The sequence below is a fragment of the Pipistrellus kuhlii genome, unplaced genomic scaffold, assembly GCF_014108245.1.
Source record: "Pipistrellus kuhlii isolate mPipKuh1 unplaced genomic scaffold, mPipKuh1.p scaffold_m20_p_1, whole genome shotgun sequence".
Classification (NCBI taxonomy): Eukaryota; Metazoa; Chordata; class Mammalia; order Chiroptera; family Vespertilionidae; genus Pipistrellus; species Pipistrellus kuhlii.
In genome coordinates, this window is record NW_023425404.1 from 179,231,378 (window position 1) to 179,250,141 (window position 18,764).

An 18,764-nucleotide genomic window follows, 5' to 3' on the forward strand; every position below is an offset into this window, starting at 1 on the left:
GGGTGAGATGGATGTCTTTTCAAGTATGTCTCTGGTGTTCAATTGTAAGATTAATGAATGGAACAGATATTTCTACTAAGAAAAAAAAAATGATAGAAAGAGTGTCCTTCTCCAAAGCAAGAAGCACATCCATCAGTCTCCCACTCCAGCGGGGTCTCTGGGCGAGCGCACTCCTCCTCTTACCTGTGTGGCCTCTGCATTGATCCAGTGCCTCCTGCTGGGTAGGGATCATCATTCAATAGTAGTGCCCTTTGTAATCAGCCTTTACTTTGACTCCCAATTTATAGGAGAAGCCTGCTCAAAAGTGATGTTTTTTTAAAAAGATCATTGATATTTAGATTTTTTTACACTTTAAAAGAAAGAAAAAAGTCATGGAGATGTGAAGTTCAGCATAGGAAATATAGTTAATAACATTGTAATAACTATGTGTGAGGCCAAGTGGGTGCTAAACTTACCAAGGTAATCACTTTGTAAAATATATGTGTCTAATCATTATGTTATTTACCTGAAATAATATATTATTGTATGTCAACTATAACGGAAAATACGTTTGTTTGTTTGTTTTAAAAAAGGAAGTAAAAATCAACACATTTCAAAAATGCTGAAATGTGAGTCTTAGGATCATACATTATTTTTATTTTTTATTTCATTTAAAATATATTTTTATTGATTTCAGAGAGGAAAAGAGAGGGATAGAAAAATAAAAAAATCAACCATGAGAGAGAATCATTGATTAGTTGACTCCTGCACACCCCACGCTGGGGATCCAGCCACAATCAAGGCATGTGCTCTGACTGGGAAACAAACCTAGACTTCTCGTTTCAAAGGTCAATCCCTGAGCCACATCAGGTGGCCACGTTACTTTTAATACTGACAAAAATTGTTTCCCTGAGTCCTTGGCAGATACTAATTGCATTTTTGATCTATCTACAGAAAACTGACATAGAGGTATTATATTATAATTCTTCCACACTAGAATGTGATCTTTTTTTTTTTTTAGGACAAAGCTGATGCATTCATCTCTTTATGCCCACTAACAGTAGGTCTGTTGATTAGTGTAATGGGTAGATGGAGAGAAAGATGGACAGGTCAGGGCTACTTGGCTTTAATACCAGAGCCAAGTAGCCCTCAACATGGAGATGGTGTGAAGAGATGCATTCTCACTTGACCTAAGTCCCAGAGATATAAAGATAAATAAAACATCTGTCCAATTCTCAAAGAGTTGGTAATCTAGCAGATAAATGATGCAATGGAGGGTTTGCTCCTTTAATTGGCCTTCTGGAAACACTTCTTAGAAGTGGAAATTCTAGCAACTTTTTGAAAAGTTCCTGATTGGTGGTCACAGCAGCATCTTTTTCATCCAGGAATAAGCAGGTGCCAGGTGAGATGATATAGGGAGGTGAGTGACTGTTCTTGGCCTCAGTTGGGATGAATCATGCCTAACTTAGCTTTAGATGGTAAGTCAGAGGTGACGTAGAGCTTTCCTAGAAATGATGCCTGGGACTATTGCCAAGCTGAGAAACATTTAAAAATATGATAAAAGATAGTCTTTTAGTTTCTCCTTTTCTAAAAATAATAATCCTATGCTATAAAATAGAACTTTTTTATCTTTCTATGTTCATCTGAATTTATCTTTTTCCTTTAGTAACGAAAATAATGGTAATATATTTTACTTATACAATTTTTGTCTAAAAATTGAGTTTCATATATGTTTTACAAGTGATTTTGGTGAAAATATATGAAAAACTTCCAAAAAGAGCAGCCTTACAAATAGGCAAATTTAATAACCTTTCTGTAAGAATTAAAAGAGGCCAGGAAGGCCTCTTGCCCACCCTGCCGCCTGCCACTTGCCAAAATGTCTGAATTTGCTCATAGAAATCTAAATATGTTAACACTTTTTCAAGCTTTACAAAGACCCTTATGAGAGTGGTAACACATATTAGGGTCAAATAGGGGTCTTCCAATAGAACTTGCCAGGCGTGTGGCGCATGACCCACCAGGGCATCTTCATTTTCTCTCCTTCACCCTTAGATTGGTCATAGCACTCATGACCTCAGACTCCTCAGGACAGGGGAGTTGCTTGCCTGGGATTGGAATTGGCCTGCAGAATGCTACCTATGGGCTCTGCCAGTTCTAAGCAGATTTAGTGAGAACTCATAGAGATGAAAAGATTCACCTACTTGAGCTCAATAGAAGGTAATGCAAATGATCACAGACCAAAAAAATGCCTGAGATAATTTTGCATTTACCAATTATCAAAAAGTTAAAGCCACTCTAAAGGAAAATATAGCAAAATCTTGGGCTTCTCAATACTTGAGAGAAATTAGTAACATAAAATTAGAGAAAAGTGCAACAAAGCTTGAATCATCATATGAATTGATTTTGTGAATAAATACTTTATATATATTTTAGATAGTCATATAGGACCCCAAGGGTATTGAAAAAAAAGGCATATGCTCTGCACTTATGAAGCTTCCAATCAGAGGGAAAGTTATGTTGTTGAGCTATAGAGCCATAAAACACCATTAAAGAATTGAGTAAAAATGTAGACCTACGACCAAGAAATTCAGGATTTTCTCAAATAAATGTCTAATAGCATGGCATAGTATAACCACTTAACTGTTTTTGCTGCAGTATTCCCCAAACCTTCATGTTCCCATACCACCTCCACAATTTTTATCATTTCTTCATAATACTTATATAATTATTTAAATATTTAAAATCAAAATGTTTATTTTTAAATAGATGTTCTATTTTAGAACAGTTTTAGATTTATAAGGAAAATGTGAAGATGGTACAGAGAGTTCCCATATATACCACATTTGATTTTCTCTATTATTAAGACCTTGTAGTATCAATCTGATGCATTTGTTGCAATTAATGAACCCATAACTAAAGGTCATAAGTTACTGGGATTTTTATATATTTTACTTTATGTCATTTTTTATGTCCCCAAGACCCCATTCAGGTTACTATATTACATGTAGTCTTCATAGGCTCCTCTTGGCTGCACCAGTCTCTCAGAATTTCTTTGTTTTTGATAACATTGACAGTTGGGAAAGTAAGGGTCAGGTATTTTGTAAAGTCTCTCAATTGGGCTTTGTTTGATATTTTCCTCATGAGCAGATTGGATTTATCAGTTTTTGTGAGCAAGGCCACAGAGCTTGGTCTTGCTCATCATACAGTATCAAGATTACATGCCATCAGTATGACTTGGTTCTATTGCTGTTAACGTGTTTGTTTTTCACTTCAACCTCCAATAACAAGTAGAATTCATATCACACTTAGGGTGAGATTTTTATATTTTTTCGGATTCATTTCTCACTCTTTTTTTTTTTTTTCTCTTGGTGTTTCAGTTTCAGTGAATTCTGTTGACCTATTTTCAAGTTCACTGATTCTATCCTCTGCTCTGTTGGATGCCCTGATGAGCCCATGGAAGGAATTCTTATCTCTGTTTCTATAATTTCATATCTAGCATTTCCACTTGACTTCTTCCTACAGTTTCCATCTCTCTGCTGAAACTCTCCATCTATTCAGCCGTATTATCCAACTTTTCCACTAGAGTCTTTCACGTATTGTGCTTACTTTAAATTGTCTGATGGGTCATATGTGAATATGATTTTATTTATTGTTTTATCCATTGATGGCAAATTATGTTTTTTGTTTATTTCTTGTGTGTCTTGTAATTTTTGTTGAAAGTTTAACATTGTGTATAGGACAGTGGAGGCTGAAATAATTAATATTTATGCCTGGAAGTGAGCACATCTCTTCTTCTGCTGATCTTTTAATATAAGAGGGAGGAGAATTTTTTTTTCTACTTTCAGTGCATTGCTGGCTGCAATTTCTTCTAGTATTACCGTGTGCTTGTGGGGAGGGCTGGTTTGCTGAAGGACTTTTCATAATGTTCTGTTCCACCCTCAGCTTTAGATCTTCCTATGTACCTGTGCTTCAGAGAAGCTTTCTCTCCAAGCTTTTGTCTATCTCCCAGCAGAAGACTACTACTTGTTACTGAGTGGTTGCTTATTGGATGGTAGAGGGAGGCAGGTTCATTGTTGCCTTGATCCTGGCTCCATCTTAGACTCTCTGTATCACTGCATCTCTGGTCCTTCAGAGGTCTTCTCTCTCCCTCTCTTCTCCAGTGGCAGGAGACTTCATGGTCTTGGCCCAGGGGATTTCCTGCCCCTGCCAACATGTAGAGAGCATTGTCCTATTTCTTTGTCTAAGCCACAGCGAGTCTTCATCTGTGACCTGGGCATAGCAAGATTTGTCCCCCTTCTCCCAGTAACGTAAGGCTTGCCCCCTCCCGCCCCCCCCCCCCACACCAGCACCAGGTCATGGGAAGAGGTCCTTCCACTTCTCCCACCTTCACCACAAGGGAAGCCTTTTCTCTTTTCTCATCTGTTCTAATCTATCTGTGAGCAGCCAGTAGAAAGTCATGAAAAAAGAGCCGTGTTTTCTGCTCCTAGGTGCTCTATATTAAGGTGACCAGACATCCCGCTTTTGGCGGGACAGTTCCAATTTTTAACAATTTCTCCTACATCCCACGGCATTTAAAAAAAGTCCCAATTGTTGGAAAGAATGCACGACAAGCTAGAAAACAGCAGGAGAATGGGAAGGGAATATACAGTTTTTGGCAGCCATGTGGCTATTTAGCCAGGATATGAGTTTTATATTATTTTTGTTAATTTTATGTTAAACTTTAATAATAACAAATATTATAGAACTGCTTATCATGTTCACATTGTTGATCAGTTGTTAGAATTCGACCACCGCTTAATGTACAATGTCATTCTTTGGGATTGGCAACGACGAAAACATTTTGTAACAGTCTCTCAGACGATACACATTGTACTGCGTGCTAGTAAGTTAGTTAAACAAGTGATGTCATTACAAATCATCTATTCAGATAATTTATGTAAGTAATTTATTTATTTATTTCATAAATTTTCTTGAATTTAGCAGACAGTACTTGTATTATTTATATTTTATAGAGGCTGCAAAAAGTCTAGCGCTGGCCTTGAAAGAGACTTATGACTATACATAATTTTTTTTATTTATTATATTTGTAAATTGTACTTACGTTGAAATTTTTTAAAAAAATATATATTACAATACTATTTTTGCATTCTATGAAAATTTTTGTTGCTCCATATAGACCAAATTTTTAATCAAGAGTACACCCCCCCCACCCCTGTCAATGGTGTCCCGCTTTACCGATGTTAAAATCTGGTCACCTTACTCTACACTCTCACACTTACACCCACTTCACGTTTAGGAACTTTTCATCAGTGTTTTTAGCAAAATTCTTCCTCTCAGCTTGCGAGGAAGATCCTTCTTCCACCTGTGATCTTTCTTGTGGGTCAGTACCTATGGCCTGTCATTCCTTGGCAGATTAGATGGTGAACCTGCAGCCCTGTCTCTCCAAGGAATTCAAGAAAACTTTGTAGATTATCTTGCTATTAATGATTGTTAACATATAAGCAATGCCTTTCCCAGATTTTCCTATCCTACGCAGAAGCCAGAAGTTGCCAATACATTGTAAAATAATGTACAAAAAAACACTACATAATAGCTTTTTAAGTATTTATCCATAATAACCTGTAATAATCTAGTTTACCACCAACATTATGTCACTCTTAAAAATGCTATTGTGCTAGAAAATAAATAGATTTGATATCAAGACATCAACTTCCTGGCACCAACTTATGTGCTTTATAAATTACAATAAATGGTGTTAACTTTAAGAAGTGAGATATTAATTATCTCACATAGAGTGTGTGTGCTTTAGTGGCTGAGGAGTTCATTAATTTTAGCAAGTAATTGAATTATTGGCAACATGTAGGCAGCAGTAGCTGCACAAATTGAAAAATGTTAAAAAGTGAGGGTTTTTTTTCCTAAATAATACCCATAGAACTGTGCCTCAGATTTTTAAGCAGAAGTGGGTTTATAATTCACATGAAAAAAACAAATTACCCAGAATCTGAATGTTTTCCTAATATATTTTTAAGAAATATAAATATATTAAAAATATGCTCATTTGTTATTCATTTTTATATTAATAATTGTATATATTAGTCTTATCAAGATTTCAATTTAAGTCTTGATTTAGGCATAAATAAAAATTACTTATTGAATTTTTACTATAATAAGACAGCACAATATTTATTATAATTTACAATAGGGAAAAATATGTACTACCTATTTATTCCTTGATTTGTTATCTTACAGATCTCCAGAAGCAATATTGAATTTTTAAACTATGTTGAGTCTCCTTTTCTAGTTATAGTTGGTAAATGTTGACATAGAATTTATGTGAATGTCAGATGTTACATTAGAAGTAATTTTGTTTATGTAGGTGAAATACAGGCTATAATCTGAACAGGTGGCTGACCTATCAACTGCACATCTGGTGCTCTACCTGATGGACAGGGTAGCTTCTAGGTAAAATGTGAGGTATAGATCCCTCAGTTCCAAAAGCAAGCTCAGACTCTAGGTTCTTCCAAATGTGCTGGCCCCAAATCCCCTCCCTTCCCCTTTGTGCTGTTGTGTCAAACCCAATCCAATTTTTTGAATAGACACTGTGCAAAGAACAGCAAGCATAATGATACAATGAAGTATATAAAATGTAAGTAAGACAGTTTTTGCTTTTACTATGTTTAAAATTTCAGGGAAAACAAAGACAAGTACTCAACCTGGTAAGGATGAGTGTCAAACCCAATACAGACAAGCTCTGTATACTTTCAAACAGTGTATCATGCATTTTTATAGTGCTTTATAGCAAATGATTCTATAATCTAACTGATTGTCAGAATTACCTAGTAACCTACTGAATTGAAATCACCAGGGCTACTGAAAGAGTTTCAGGGACACCACTACCATCAATTTTTGAGACCCATTGTACTGACAGTTAAAGTAAAAAATGCATCAGTAACAGCTCACTGTAGCACAATTTAGAGTAGCAAAATGACATGAGAAAGTAAAATTTAATGTATATTTTCATTTGTCCATTCATGTAGCTTGATGTTTACCTGCTCAGTTGCAAAGATAATTAGAGATAAACTTGACCAGCACCTCCAGTGCTGTTGCTACCAGACCCTTGGCAATGTTCACACAACCCCAATGGTCCTGGTGGGTGGAATATGCCCTGATATTATAACTTTATTATACCCATCTTTCAGGGAGGGAGTTCATGTCTCCTGACATGAGTTGTCCTAGAAGATAGAGAAAGCCTATAAATTCTACTCTGAAAGATGTGTTCCATGTTTAATATAAAGTACATAAAATTACAAAGGAGAAATTACATTGAAATTCAGGCCACATTATATTTTAAATTAAGATTAATATGTGTTCTCATAAAATTAAATCTAATGAGATGAAAATAACCAATATCATGTCAAAGTGGTAATATGGATCAAACATGTTTAAAAATAGCTGAAACAAGTGAGCAGTGTTATGAAAATATCTCTGATTTTTATCATGGCAAAGTCAGTACTACTAATATTTCTCATTTGTTGCCTAAATTCAGACTAAAAATAAGGATACAAATTTTTAACCCATCTTTATTGTTTTTTGCAAAGTCTCTGAATTGTATCCATATATGCCTTTGAGATTTATGAACTATAGGCTGAGGAATCTTCTTCTAGAATTTAATAGCTTTCCAGATGTGATCCTTAGACCAGAAACATCACAACCACCTGTGATGTTTCTGGTCTAAGGATCACATCTGGAAAGCTATTAAATTCTAGAAGAAGAATTCTAGTATGTCAACTATTCAAGGAATATTTAACCTATGAGACACAGATAAGAATAGACATGCAAATTCACAGGTCCTACCCCAGACCTACTGAGTCAGTAACTGGGGGTGAGGCCCAGAAATCTATGTTTCACCAGATAGAGATGCACACATGTTTAGGAACCACTGTCCAGCAGTCAATTCTACTCAAAAGAAAAAAAAAGAAGAAGAAGAAGAAGAAGAACTACTGGAATTAAGGAAAGGGAAGCCAAGCAAGATACATAGTCAAGAACTGGAGCAAAATGGAGCCTTCTCAGAGTTTCATACAAAATTCCTTGTACAGGATGATGCATATGAAAGAATTATTGAACAACAGAAAAATAGAAGATTTGGAGACCTTCTATTCCAGAAGCAGTTCACGTTAAACAATAACTTAACAATGTTAATAATTATATTGAAATATGTTGTCTACAGCCATACCACCCGGAACACGCCCGATCTCGTCTGAAATATGTTGACTTTAAGATAAAGGGTTTTGATTAAATTTGAATATGTGAATGAAAGAATTGTGTCATTATCAACTTTGTGTTATGGATGTATGTACAGATGGAAGAAGAATAACATCCCTCACACAGCATATATGCTATTCCAAATATATCCAATTCTTTATTTTTAAATGAAAAAATAATGAGAGAGGGATATTAAGGACTTGCCAGAAGTCAACAGTGAATTAGTTTCAGATCCTGAACTAGACAGACACTCTATAGACACCTGACACATAGTCTAATATGGAAACTTCCACCTATGTCATAGCCCAGTCTATGCAATTTCATACACTTTAACCCAGACTCTCTCCAAAAAGCAGAATTGTTCCTCTACAAGAGTTTGCAAACTAGGTAAATAATGCCCTTATTGAGCAGGTAAACCCAATGATTAGAAGCAGGAATTTAACTTCTTTACATGTTATTCAAAACAGGCAAGTCACAAACATACATATGAATGATTCTCTTTCTGGAAGACAACTTGAAACAATGCTACTAGATAATTATATTCCCAAATACACAGGAAGAACAAAGAAGAAGGAGGTTCTTTTCTTGGATGGAGACATATAATTCAATGTAACAAGTCAAAATGAAAGAAAAGGAAATTGGACCTGGCTGGAGGGCATCTTGATAGTACATACGAATGAATAATGCAGCACACTTAGAGGTAGGCACTAGAAGATCCATTATACTTTGGTAGCATGGAATAGTTTCTCATGGCAAGGTGTCCCTTCATAAAGCTGTTGGTTGGATGGCCAATTTGTTACTTTTGTGCCCAATTTTTGCATTTGTGAATTTAGCAAACTTTCAAGATCATGCTGTATAAACACTTTATACAGCGTGTTGTCCAAACCCCTCTAGTAATTCCATGTAACGTTTCACAAAGATCTTGAAGTAGAATATAATTCTCTTAAAATAAAGGTCATTTATTCCCCATGTGGTTTTTTTTGACATTTTATTATAGAAATGTATTATAAATAGAAAAAAAATAAAATTAATCATGAAGCTATTGCTACAGAAGATTACTAAGGTTAAATAAAGACCATATTGATTAAAAATTATGGGGACTTGTCAAAAGTATGTCAACTATTCAAGGAATATTTAACCTATGAGACACAGATAAGAACAGAGGCAAAGGATAAATGAGGGGTGATCGAGGCTGTTGTAGGAACTATGTGCATTGAAGTAAAAGACTATGATAATAAAAGTGCTCATAAATTTGTTCATACTGTTCTCGTGGGAAAGCTTTTATATAGACCCGAGTCTCACATAGAAGGAAGAATGAAGACTTCTACTTCAACTGCTGCAGAGACTTGCGTAGTAATAAATATTTTGTTAAATGAAAATGTTTAAATTACATGACTCATGGCCATGACAAATATTTCATGTTCAAAGTCCCATATTATGGGTGAAATACTACTGCCACAAACCTTTACCCAGATTCAACAGCTCATAAGATTAGGTTTCTTTATTCTAAAGTTAATTGTGTCATATAGCATAACCCAATCCTGGGAGTTAAATCAATTATATCCATAGTCCTGTGGATTATTCAGCGTATCTGAGTAAGAAATCCTGGAGGTTATCTTAGAATTCTACCCAGCACAGACTTCTATGGAATGGTGAGAACATAGACTTGGAAATCTGACAGAAAGGAGGTAAGAATCTAACTTTACCCAGATAGTATATCATAGGTGCTTAATTAATATTTGTTGACTGAATTGTGAATAAGTGAACAAATGAACAGGGAATGTATGCATGAATGAGATGAACATTTCAAAACCTGTGTTATCATCTAAGAAAGAAAAATAATAGCATCTAATTAAAGGATAGCTATAAGAATGAAAGGAAATGATACATAAAAAGTGCTTGGCACATGTGACATTCAGTACATTGGTATCTATTATTAACCTTTCTACTTGGCATAACATCTGGACATATCATTTCATAATGACCTTTACTCCATCCCCCAACCCCATTTTCTGTAGCAGTCTGCTGTTAACAGTGATTCTGCTACTCTTCTTATCACTTTTTCTTCTTTTTGCCTTATTTATAGACCCCATGGTTCTACTTCTAAGTGTGATAGCATTGGGAGCCAATCATAGTGTTTTTTCTCTATGCTTGGTAAATTAATTGTAACAATCAGGAAAACAGAGTTACAGCAAGGAAAAAAATAGTTTTCACATATATTTTCCATGCTGTGTGCCACAGGTAGGCTGTGGACCTCTCCTACGTTCCCGGATCCAGACAATGAACCAGCCTTCTATGGGACATTGCTGGTCTCAACGCAGAGAGAGAAGAAACATGCTGAGCTACTCACTGGCTTGTAAACTCTATGTTCAATCATGGTGTTCATTTTCCTGGGGACCCTAAATCTCATGACCAAGGGTAGCATCAATGTGACAGGACTGTACAGTCCTCTGTCAAAGAGGAGCAGCACATGTTTTAATGCACTCGACCAGCATGCATCTTTGCATGTTCTACTACTCTCAAGTGTGCTGCTCATTTCTGCACACCTGAGAGGAAGGGAGAGGGAGAGAGAGCTAGAAACACTGATGAGCGAGAAACCTGCCTCCTGCACACCTCCTTCTGGGGAAGTGCTCACAACTAAAGAACATGCCCTTAACCAGAATCAAACCTGGGACCTTTCAATCTACAAACCAATGCTCTATCCACTGAGCCAAACCAGTTAGGCCTGCTTGAATTTTAAGCGTTGTCCTATTGCCAGCCCAATTATTGATTTGTGTTTTGTGATGCTTTGTGTAGGGGGAAATATTCAGCTTCTTTTATAATTTATTTTAGAAAACATTATTTTAGTAAAACACAATTAAAAATAATCTGAAAAATACTACTTGATTGTTTTTAAATACCATAATTTAGAGATCCATTTTAATGTATGTTAGCCATTTTTTATTTATTGATAAGCATAGAAATACTTTATTCATAACCTTTCAAAAAATTAGAAGTTGTCTGAAAATCACATCAGTCAATAGCATTTATTGGAAAGTGAGGTGAGTCAAAAGTGCGTTTATTCTATAGTATTGTCAATAATTATTATCTCAATTTCTATTCCAGACAATTTCAAGGAAATTTTACTTATCAGTCTCAATGATTAATAACAGATTGCATTATTATTTCTATTATTTTACTGAAGAAACAGAACATACAATATAATATAAAGGCCAGGAAAAATACAACAGTTTCTATATACTTGGTTTCTTGTCAATTGGGAATCAGACATTTCAGAATATTAGAGAAGTTAGCCATAAAATCACTACTTTTACAATAGCAATAAATTAACCATAAGTCAAATTATGCCCCCTTCACCCTAAAACAACTTTTTAAAAGAATCATGTAGAACAGTTCTTTAAGAGAATTTCTCTGTAGTCTTGAAAGTTTTCCTTTATTTTAACTGAGACACAAGTGCCCTCTTGTGGTATTCTGTAGACATTTGCAGTGACTTTTTAAAAATATGTTTTTTATTTTTTTACCTTTATTGTTGTTGAGAATATAACAGATGTCTTCCCTTACCCCTCTCATTGCCTCCCTCCACCTGGTTCCTCCCCCCCCCCCCCCACAGGCCTTCACCACCTTATTGTCTGTGTCCATGGGCTGTGCACATATGCATATAAATTATTTGGTTCATCTCTTCCTTCTGAAATTCAATGTCAGCTTGTCTGGCACAGAGACAGCCTTCCAGGTGAAGCAAGGGGTGCACCTCTCAATCCATCAGGCCCTCAGCAGATGCAAACATTATCAAAAAGGAAAAGAACATAGCAGAATGCATTTCTAAAAACCGTAGCACACAAAAATGCAATGGAACAGAAATCTGTTCTTTAAAATGAGAGAATATTTTTTAAAAAATGTAATTTGCAGTATATGATTGGGTATGTAGTTCATTAATGGGACCAGATTGAAAAGATACAATAATCAGCTTCCAGGGAAGTCAGTTCGTCTTTATGATTGTGGCACACTCTTCTCCTTCAGAGAGTAATAAAACTCTGTATTTGGTTCCTCTGTTACTAGGAGGCCAGGGTCAAGAGTTCCTCTTTCCGAACTATCCCAGTTCTTGGCCTGAGCTCCTGACCCCACCCTGCTTAGTCTTATGAACAGATAAATTGACTCAAAAGACAACTATAAACTAAGAAGAAAAAAGCCTTTTATATTCATCACAACACAGAGCCTGCTCTGTTTCCTTCTGTTTCTTTCCTGTGTTACTCTTGGTTCTGTGCTAACCATGAAAAATAAAAATAAAAATTGAGAGAGTGCTTTGGACAGGAAATAGGCCATCCCCTAAAACTACTTCCATGTGTAGAAGCATCACTTCAAGTATTCACCAAGGGTACAGATTCCTCATGTCTGTAGCCATAGTTTCTGATTTAGAGAACTGAGTTTCAGTTCTATAAAGTTGATTTTTAAAAATATATATTTTATTGATTTTTTTACAGAGAGGAAAATAGAGGGAGAGAGAATTAGAAACATCAATGAGAGAGAAACATCCATCAACTGCCTCCTGCACACCCCCTACTGGGGATGTGCCCGCAACCAAGGTAAATACCCTTGACTGGAATTGAACCTGGGGCCCTTGAGTCCGCAGGCTGACGCTCTATCTACTGAGCCAAACTGGTTAGGGCTATAAAACTGATTTTTAATATCCACTTCAGGTTATTTCTGGGTCCATTTGGCTACAGGAATGATTCTTAGACATGGCTGCAGAACCAACTGGGGAGCTTTACCAGGCTGGCTCCCAGGATCTGCCCTAGAGCATGTCAATCAGAATGTCTCAGAACAAGTCCGGGCACTCTTTGCTGGTTCTAACCTGCAACACATCTGAGAGCCACTGGGTTAGAGAGCACACAAGCATTGGCGCCTGAGCCCAGCCAGTTTAAGGCTGCCAGGGACACACCTAAAGTTCAACAAGGTCAGAGTTATTGATTCTGCAATGAGGAAGATTGCATGCTAAAGGAACAGTGATGTCTCCCTAAACAAAGGCAAAGGCAGAGTTATTTTAGGACTAGGAGTTGGGTGGAGCTGTGTTTGGATGGGCTGGAAAGAAAACAGAGCTGAGTAGGGATCAGCTTTAGGTTGGCACTGCAAGGGGACCCAGAGCCCTGCTTTCTTGGAGCATCGTTGTTGAGATGGGTGTGCAATGTTGCATCCAGAAACCCTGTAGCAGGAGTTCTGCTTGTGGCTTGTCAATCAAGACTGCTTTTCTGTGTCACGGTGACTTGGACAAGAGAGAGATATTAAATTCTTACTGATACGATTTTAAACAGCAACGTTTCTCATAGCCTGTGATTTTGAAAAACAAAGTTTTTCAGTGTATAAAAAAAAAAAAAAAAAGAAGTCACTCAAAGAGGGGGACACATTACTGCTGCAGAGGTGTTTGCAGGGGAAAAGGTTGTATCCAGTTAACTTTGCATCTGGCTTCCTCTGTGTCTGTTATTCCAGTCTGAGAAATGGAAGGGCAGATGTCTAAAATCCAAGCTAATTTTTACTTTTTGAAAAATAACCATGGGTTTCTTCCAGAAGGAAGAAGAAACAGGAAAAAAGGGGGTCCTGGAAATTTAGTAATGAACAGAAATCACTCTCTGCCATCAAGAAACTTACACAATATACTGGATAGAGAAAAACACAGATAAGTAGGTGATTACAGCAGGGTATAAAAGTACTGTAACTTGAAAATAAAACTCTATAATGTATTTAGAATAGTTTCCATGGACAATTAACTCAGCCTTGGGTGTGTAGGAAACTGGGAAAATGTGACATGAGGTTATGGGAGAGTGAGGAGTAAGGTGGAGGGGAGGAGGAGCCAAGGGCAGAAATTTGGAAGTAGAGGAAGAAGAACTTTAAAAAACAGAATCATCTGCATTCTAATCTAGACTGTACCACTGGTTGGGTATCACTGTAACTCTGAGCTGCAGTTTTCTCACTTGTCAAATAAATAGAACAAAACAAGGAAACATTCATGGGTGACAGGAATGTTTTGAAGTGATAGGATTGCATCAGTGAATACAAGATACAAGCTTCCTAGCCCTTTCCTAGCATGCATGAAGCTGGGGGATTACCAAATAAATAATAATTACAATTAAAATGTAAAGTATTCACTATGTTGTGTAATAAATGCATAATGGAAGAAATTGGAAGTGCCGGTGGAAGAAACCTGGGGGAAATAGTGAGTTGAGGATTAAAAGAAGTGACATCCCTCAAAACACCTAGACTTGGCACAGGGATATGCTGATGAGGTCAGACTGACACAGGCAACTCTCTCAGATGCAAGAAAGGTGTTATGGGACAGCCACCTGAGTTAGAGGAAGAGGGCTGTCCCTACCTCAACTCATGTCTTCTCCTATGAATGAATTCAAATGAGTGACTCGAGATGCTTGCATTGTGATAAAGCCACTTCATTAAGAAAGTAATTTATTGAGAAAGCAAAACATGCAAGTTTATTAAAGAAGCAAAGCAAGCAAATCTATAATCGGGCATACCACATGGATGGGCTCTCAGCTAATCTGAAGAGCGAGTGAGTGTTTTTATCTTTATATATTTTTCTGTCTATGGATTTTTTTTATTTAAAAATATATTTTATTGATTTTTTACAGAGAGGAAGGGAGAAGGATAGAGAGTTAGAAACATCAATGAGAGAGAAACATCAATCAGCTGCCTCCTGCACACCCCTCACTGGGGATGTGCCTGCAACCAAGGTACATGCCCTTGACCAGAATCAAACCTGGGACCTTTCAGTCCGCAGCCAACGCTCTATCCACTGAGCCAAACCGATTTCGGCTTTTTTTTTTTAATTTTTATTAAGGTATTATATGTATACATATTTTCCCATTGCTCCCCCCACCCACTCACCCCACTCCTATCCATGCCCTCACCCCTAGTGTCTTGTGTCCACTGGTTATGCTTATATCCATGCATACAAGTCCTTCGGTTGATCTCTTATCTACCTTACCTCTCCCTAACCTTCCCGCTGTAATTTGACAGTATGTTTGATGTATTACTGCCCCTGTATCTATCTTTTTGTTTGTCAGTCTATAATGTTCTTAATTATCCATAAATGAGAGAGATCATGTTGTCTATAGATCTTTAAATTCCTCTGCCAAATGATTATCTTGGAACAGATCAATTTTCTTTCTTTTCCAGGGCCAAGCATTTTATTTTATTTATTTATTTTTTAAAAATATATTTATTGTTGAAAGTTTTATGTGTGTCCCTTTTCCCCCCAATTGTCCTCTTCTGCTCCACCCCTCCCCCCCCTGCTCCCACCCCAGGCCTCCACCATCCTATAGTCTGTGTCCATGGGTTTTGTATATATGCATATAAATTTTTCGGTTGATCTCTTCCCACACACCCACCCTCCCTGGTCTGGAACAGCTCAATTTTCAAGGTCCGTCTTTCACTTTGTTGTGGCTTTTCCCAGAATGTGTGAGGAGCACCTGGCAATTTTATCTTGCCAAGCCCCAAGACTGCTGGCTTTTCTGTTTAGGGCGTGGGATGAAATAAGACTGCACTCTTCCATCCCCTTCCTCCCTCTCTGCTGTTTTTGGAGAGACATTAACTATGTGCTTTCAAGTGTCCTTGGTTGGGGAAGGTAAGGACTTGCTATTTTCAAGCTGACTGCAGGCTGCCAAGCTGTTTGGCCTTGTTTAATTCTTTTTGTTTTTTTGTTTTGTTTCAGTTTTCCTATTCCTCCTTCCTTGGAATTTTTCTAGCTTCTCACTGTTCTGTAAGAAAATCACAGAAGCCATGCATGTTTGGCTAAGCTATGGGGAACTACGTAGAGAACCTGCAATAGCCACTATTTTGACCTAACCCAGTATTTTCCTTGTCCTCTGAACTATGGCTCTTTGAACCTCAAGGAGCCTGCTCAGACCCTTAGACAAATTTCTCATTCTCTACCACAACTCTGCATTATGACTCAGAGGGGATCCTCATGGAGAATATTTCTGGGCAAGTCATCAGGCAGCAGTTGACTTTTCTTGCAAATAGTGATAGCAGTAGGAGAGTTCAAAATAGGGCCCTCTTTTGCTTATGATGTTCTTAGTTTCTCTTAATGTATTCTCCCTCTCCCACTCCCCCCTTTATATTATGCTCTGCTTCAAACCAAAAGTTGACTAAAACAATGGTTCCCAACACCCTTCCTTAAGGTCCATGGAACCCTATTCTTAAGTCCACTTATAGCATTTCTGTGCTCCCAACCCACCCCCCTCATAACTAGAAATGTGTGAAAAGAATTTTGTTTCTCACACTTACTATGGGAGTGAGAGGCTCTGTCCACATGGTGAACAGAAGTCAGGGATTCTGAGTGCCCCGCAACACAAGCACCAACTCAGGTTTTTATGTAAAAACTACCCCATTCAAAATGCCAATAGCACCTCCATTTAGATACACTGAGTCAGGAAAATGGAACTTTCCTCACAAAATTTAGCTGTTTTAAAAATTGGATTATGATGTCATCAAAGTCTCCCTCACTTGTTAAGGTGCTTCTATTTCATTCTGAAATGCTTCAGAATAATATACAATGTGATAGTGTGTATGTGTTCATTTAAGCTGCTTTTTTTAAAAGAGATAATCAATTACTTTTCACCATAAATGTACACTGCAGACATGGTAAGCATATTGTTTAACATATCAGGTTTTGTTCATTAGAGTAATATATGTTAGATCTATTTTATTTGTAAAATTTGGGTTTAATAATTAGCAAAAGGGTAGTTGTAAAGGCCTTTCATTAATGCAATTCTTGTTATTCAAGATACAGATACTTAGATTGGCTCTTTATATAGTAAAGCTATTCTTACCCTCTGGATAAAACAGGCACCTCAGTAACAAGGTCTAAGGCTTAATTGCTAAATGGTCCTATTTTACAGCCACTGTTTTGAAGGGCTTTTGATGTACCTGAATAGTCAAGTTGTGGCAAAATAGCTCTAATTATTGGTGACTACTATTATCTGCTGGGGGGAAAAAACAACAACCAGTATTTATGCACCACAATTTATGATTAAGTCAATTTTCAATATTGCCCTAACCTGTCATTCCCTTAAACAAGTCAAAGAGAACATTTAACCAATTGAGTTGTTGACAAATATCAAGGATATCAACATCACACTCCCTTCCCATCACCTCCCCCTTCCCCATCCTCATGCTCAAAACTTCTATTTGCACCACTGTATGAATTAGAAATGTTGTTTTGCAAAATGAGAAGTAGAAATACAGAATGTTTAGGATAATGGAGAATATGTGTGTGTGTGTGTGTATTTATATTTATTTATTTATTTATTCCTTTCTTTTTAATTTGGTGGCAGCATGCATTTGAATCTTGGTTATGTCACTCACTTACTTGTGATTTTAGGCAAGGCACTCAATCTCTCTGATCTCTGGTTTCCTCTCATAGAATGAGGCAGTGTACCTACCTCACAGGAAGTTAGGAGAATTAAATGAATGAATCTCTGTAAAGAGCTAAACATTAAGAGCTTGGTTCATTATAGGCAATAACAGCATGTTGGTCCCATTCATTCACTCTTTCTTTAAACAAAAGCATATCCCGGGACTGTCTCTAACTTGTTTTTGTTTTCCCAGCATAGACTAGATTGCCTGATCCAGAATTTGTGTTCAACATCCATCCGTTGAATAAATGAATTTAACATCTTTTCATTGGAATTTGCTATTTTTTTTATACCATAGCTCTCTGACATCCTGGGAAATCTGTCCACATGTCTGCTATATTTGTCTTCTTTCTGATACTTTTTGAAATGGCAATGCCAATGAAAAATACTCTATTTATTAGTGGAGGAGATGCTGCAAAAGGTTTAAGTTAATATCTTTTTTCCTCAATAAAGCAATTGAAGACAATCCAGGCTTACCTGGGATGTAGGATTTCATATTATGTGCTTCAGTTTGATTCATTTATGCATATAATTGAAAATACTGTTTTGCTAAGAATTTTCATAACCTGATAATTAGAATGTAAAGTCGCAATCTATCAATTTGTATCAAGAGCCTTAAAAATGTTCCTAGCAGATAATCCCATTTCTAAAGGTTTAGCCCAAAGAAATAATTGTTCACATGCATATGTAGAAAAGTGGTCATTGTAGTGTTATTTTTATGAAAAGAAGGAAGTCACCTAAATCCTATATAATAAAAGCCTAATATATTAAGTGGTGGACAGTTTGTTTGACTTCAACCAGTTGCTATGGCGCACACTGACCACCAGGGGCAGACGCTCAACTGGTAGGTTAGCTTGCTGCTGGGGTCTAGCCAGTCAGGACTGGACAAGATGGGCTGGACATGTCCTGGAGCCCTCCTATGGCCCCTCCCTGACCTCCAATCATGCACAGTTGGGGTCCCTTGGCCTGGCGTGTGGCTCTTGCAATCTGCAAGCCAGGCCAAGGGACCCCACTGGTGCACAAAACCAATCTTTATACAATAAGAGGGGAAAGGTTAAGTTAATTAGTTAATTATGATAACCACTTACTATGTTCTCAGCTACA